Source organism: Haemaphysalis longicornis, unplaced genomic scaffold (assembly GCF_048455015.1).
Source record: "Haemaphysalis longicornis isolate Haplotype H1 unplaced genomic scaffold, Haemaphysalis longicornis Haplotype H1 scaffold_83, whole genome shotgun sequence".
NCBI classification, from domain to species: Eukaryota; Metazoa; Arthropoda; class Arachnida; order Ixodida; family Ixodidae; genus Haemaphysalis; species Haemaphysalis longicornis.
In genome coordinates, this window is record NW_027526452.1 from 976,790 (window position 1) to 982,070 (window position 5,281).

Below are 5,281 nucleotides of genomic sequence, written 5' to 3' on the forward strand. Positions count from 1 at the left end.
GCAGTACAATAAAACCAAGCAAGGGGCACCGATAAATAACACACTCATGTCTCTTGGCGGTGTCTTTGGGTCGCCTATAGGACGACAGTAGGGGTGGTGAAAAAAAGGCTGGTACATTTTCTGTTACACCTGTCCTAGATTTTTAAATTTGACATTACTATTGCAGCTCATTTTAAAAAACCACTAGCTCTAGCGAAGAAAAAATACTTCAGTTTTTTCATGAATTTAAAGTATAGAAAACTGATCTTTCGCACCTCGTTAATAATTCAGTTTCGAATAGGTTCGTGAACCGGTTCAAGCTTTCAAACCAATTCGTGAACCGGTTCGGCGCATGATTTAGTCGAACCGGAACTGAACCAGAATAAAGTGAATTTGCCCGAACCCGAACCGTAACCGAACCGGATTTTTTCCGGTTCGATAGGCTGATTAAAACATGATTTATTGGCGAAGGTATTCCTGAAGGAAAGAGGTTAGGAATGGCCAATCAGGGAAGCAGCCACGGGCAGATCGAAGCAGTCCCAGCGAACCCCGCAGCTCTAGACGATGGCGATGAGCCTTTCCGACTGTCTTTATGGCGCTGATCACGCTGTTCACACTGGTCAACATGACCCATTCTCTGTAACAACGACTCTGATACTTTTGGGGAGAATAGCTAAACTTCTTCACTACAGTCACCTCCGGGTTGAAGAAGGTATCCATCCTGGCGACTCAAAGTGATGGCGACACGAGAGGGCCACAATACTGCTTCACACGAGCAACATGCGCTGTGTCACGTCCATGGCGATAGAGATCCTAGAAAGACGTTAGCGGCTCGACGACGTAGTTGACAGGAGAAGTGCGTTCAACAACGCCGTACGGCCGCTCGTACATTGGCAGGAATTTGGCAGAACCGGGAAGCAGAACCCCTTGTACTTAGCCAGAACCGGGAACGAAGTTGGGTATGGGCTCGCCAGCAGTGATGGACTTTTGTCGCTCCTGCTCTTCAGCAGTGAAAGAACGGGCAGGCTGCCGACATTCTTCGGCGTGTTCGGCTGCCTCAGAAACCGGTGTGCACTCAGGTACATCAGGGCGGTATGGAAGGGTGGTGTCGAGCATGCACGATGGCTCACTTCCATATAGGAGAAAAACCAGTCGTGGCTTAGATGGCGGTGTTGTAGGCATCCGCCACGTAATGTACTACAAGGTCTCAGTTTACATGGTAAGACGCTACGTACTTGGACAACATGTCCCCGAGGGTACGGTTAAAGCGTTCTGTGAGGCCATTCGTATGCGGGTGGTAGGCAGTGCTCGTTCGATGGATGACGCGGCATTCGTTAAGTAGCTCCGCGATGACGTCAGAAATAAAGATGCGTCCCCTATCGCTGAGCAGCTCTTTGGGCGCACAGTAACGAAGTATAGATCGCTGCAGGAGAAATCAGGCTTCGCCCGTACGGTAGTGGCTGGTAGAGCGGCGGTCTCAGCATAGCGCGTCAAGTGGTAGATGGCAACAATAGCACACCGTTTGCCTCCAGCTGTGCATGCTAAGGGTCTGCACAGATCAATGCCAACATGGTCAAATGGCTTTACTGGGCAAGGCAGCGGCTGTATTGGACCACACCGATGAGGTACCGGCGGGTTTTGGTGTTGCAAATCTTCGCACGATCAAACATATTTTCACACGAAATTGTACATTCCGCGCAAGAAGGGACGAAGACGCAAACGTTCATAGGTTTTGAGTAGGCCGACATGACCACACGTTAGATCAGAGTGGAACAAGCCACAAACATCGGGCCGCAAATGTCGAGGAATGACGAGCAACCATTTGCGGCCATCCAAGTAGTACCGTCGATAAAGCAGCTGATCGCGTACTGCAAAGTGATATGCTTGCCTACGGAGAACGCGTGTTGTTACGGCTTGGGAAAGATTGGTGAGCGAGGTGATGAGGGAAACAATTCATTGGTCCTTCCGTTGCTCAGCTGCCATATCAGTCACAGAAAGGGAAGACAGGACACCAGGAGAGTCCAGTAGATCAGCAGGTACGACTGAACGGGAGAGAGCGTCGGCGTCAGAATGCTTTTGAGCAGACCTGTATTTGACTCGTATATGTCATATTCTCGTAGGTGAAGCGCCCATTGCTTTCAAAGAAGACAGCCAAAACAGGGCGTGGTGCCCGTTGACCACATCAAATGGGCGGCCGTACAGATATGGTCGAAATTTAGCAAGAGCCCAGATGACGGCCAAGCATTCCTTCTCGGCTACTGTATACATAATTGGATTCTGGCTTCGTTAGGGTGCGGCTTGCATAGGCGACGACATATTCGTCGAAACCTTGTTTAAGTTGGCACAGCAAAGCCCAAAGGCCAACTCCGCTGGCGTCAGTATGAATTTCGGTAGGCGCTGAATGGTCGAAGTGTCGAAGTATGGGTGGCGAGGTCAGTAGACGGCGGAAAGTATGGAACGCATGGTCGCAGGCCGGAGACCAGTCAGGCAAGTCACGGGCGCCACCGAGGAGCTTAGCGAATGGCGCAATGACCGAAGCAAAGTTGCGAATGAAGCACCGGAAGTATGAGCAAAGCCCTATGAATCTCTAAAAGGATTTTATGTTGGTTGCTTCCGGGAATTAGGCAACAGCACCAAGCTTGACTAGGTCGGTGAGGACGCTGTCTTTGGAGACATGTCCGAAGATGGTAAGTTTCGTGGCGGCGAAGCAACACTTTTTGAGGTTAGGTTGGAGCCAGCTCTAGAAAGGCAACTTAAAACGTGTTCTAAACGGTGTTGGTGCGTCTGAGAATCGGCGGGAAAGATGACCATTTCGCCTAGGTAGCAAAAAAAGGTCTTCGACTTGAGCCCCCGCAAAACATTGCCCCTCATGCGTTCAAATGTTGCAGGGGCATTGAATAGCCCGAATGGCATGACCTTATATTCGTGCAACCCATCAGGGGTGACAAATGCCGTTTTCGGTCGATCATCTTCCGCCAATACCTGTACGTGAAAGAAAATATCAGTCGACGTGAAAAATTCTGCCCCCTTCAAACTTTCCAGAGCACCAGCTATTCCAGGGAGAGGATGGACGCCTCTGCGCAATATTTTGTTGAGGCGGCGATAGTCTACACGAAATCGAATAGAACCATCTCCTTTCCGTATGAGAAGGACCGGGATTGGTTGAGGGTCGAACAACGCCACGCTGGAGCATGTCGTCGACGTGCTGCTCGATGCTGCGATGCTCGATGGTGCGATGCTTGTGCGAACGGAACCGCTAAAGTACAGCCTAAAGTTGAGATTGTTGGATCCTGTCTAGAGCATCATCAACAGAGGCACGAAAAATGTCAATCTCCGAGTTAGGATCTGACGAACAGAGATCTAGTCCGTCGACTTTAAAGTCTGACACGCCATCCGTAACATTGAAAACAAGGGCATGGTCTATATGTTCTAGACTTTCAAGAGTTTTCCCTTCTAGGAGGGCGCACGGTAGGGTCGATATGATATGTTCGTGATGAACATGGCGCTTGCCCCGGAGTGGAAATTCAGAACGGCAAACGGCAGCGGAAAAAAATTCACGCATCCCCACGAAGTGAATCATGACGAGTGGGCGAAGCACTGGGGATCGTTCTTTCCGTAAATCTCCCGTGAGAGTGCTTGCTGCTGCTAAAACGATTTCCAATTCAAGCCAATCCAATCCAATTCATTTCAATACAATGCAATCCAATCCAAATTCAATTCAATCCTATCTAATGCTCCTCGCGCATGCGCAGCATGGATCTCCAGGAGCATTCTCTCTCCCTCTCTCTCTGTGCCTCTTTCTCTCCCTCTCTAACCTTTTGTGTACCTTTTATTATGTTCTTGTTACCCTTTTGTGGACCTTTTGCTTACAGATGTTACAGATGAGAGGGCACGGCGGGTCCGCAATGGCAACATCGCTAAACCCCTCTGTATTTTTCGCCCAGGTTACGCTGTGCGCCCTTGATCAGCACGTGTCATTCACGCCGAAGAATGAAGACAGCAGCCTGGATCTACCGACAGTGAACTCCGACTGGCCATTAACGTGGACGCAGCACATGACGTCACCGGCTCCCAACTTCTTGGAAACAACGCCCCCTTCTCAAGCATATAAAAACGACCGCATCAACGACTTCTTCAGAGGGCACGGCGGGACCGCAATGGCAACATCGCTAAACCCCTCTGTATTTTTCGCCCGGGTTGGTGGGAAATACTCTTATACCAGCTTTCGTAGCGATTGTAGAGGAATTGTGGTTCTGCCGTGCCCGGCGATTTGTGCATGTCTTCTTGTGGACGCATGGACGGTAATTTTGATTCTTCTTGCGGGGGATGTTGAGCAGAATCCAGGGCTTGATACAGGCGATATCCTAAAAATGATGAATACTATGCTTGCTTCTCAGGAAGAATGGAAAACAAAAATCGAAAACTTAGCTACTGCTCACGATAAGCTTGAATATACGGTAAACGCCGGAATGGACGATGTTATGGTGGCGATAAAAGAACAGAAAGTAGAGATCAAGGCACTGCAGACTGAAGTTACAGCGTTGAAAGGTAATCTTCAACTACATCAAAGGCGTCTGGACGATTTAGAGGATAGAAGTAGACGGCGCATTCTTGTTATTTTTGGTTTGCCCGAAACGGATCGTGAAAATGCTGCAGAACAAAGAAGATAATCGAGGAACTGGTAGGGCATAAACTCGGAGTGGTTGTAAACTCTGTGGAAAGAGTACATAGGGTTGGGAAAAAATGCCGCGATAAAGTACGACCGGTAATAATGATTTTTTTTACTACAACGAGAAGCTTAAAATCTTAAATAACTGTCACAAACTGAAAGGAACAACAATCTCGGTAAACCATGACTCCTGCAAGGCCACTCTAGCAAAGCGCAGCAAACTCTGATCTCATTCCAGTGATTTTAAGGCGCAAGGTCACCAATTATCGCTTGATTACGATAAGGTGAGAGTGGACGACGATATATACGAATGGGATGAGCAGAAGGATTGTCTGAAATGCATCCGCCAGCAACGTAACCGCGATGAATGACCCAATCACAAACAATTGCGAGTTGTTCTCCTTAATTCTAGGAGCATTGTGAATAAAGTTCACGAGGTTGAAGAAATCATATTTACTTATGATCCCCAAATCATAGCAATTACAGAGACCTGGCTAACTCCGGACATTCTAGATTCTGAAATAGTTCCTCCAACTAATAAAATGGTTAGACGTGATCGAGGCTGCAGAGGAGGAGGCGTTGCTTTGGTAGTCAAACAGGAACTCACTTGCGTAACTATGGACGAAATAATCG

The 5,281-nt window shown here is 48.4% G+C and overlaps 1 pseudogene; it reads left to right on the forward strand.

Annotated features, from left to right (window-relative positions):
- The first annotated feature begins 4,448 nt into the window (after positions 1–4,448).
- On the forward strand, positions 4,449–5,019 carry LOC144150962 (uncharacterized; annotated as a pseudogene).
- Positions 5,020–5,281: the final 262 nt, after the last annotated feature.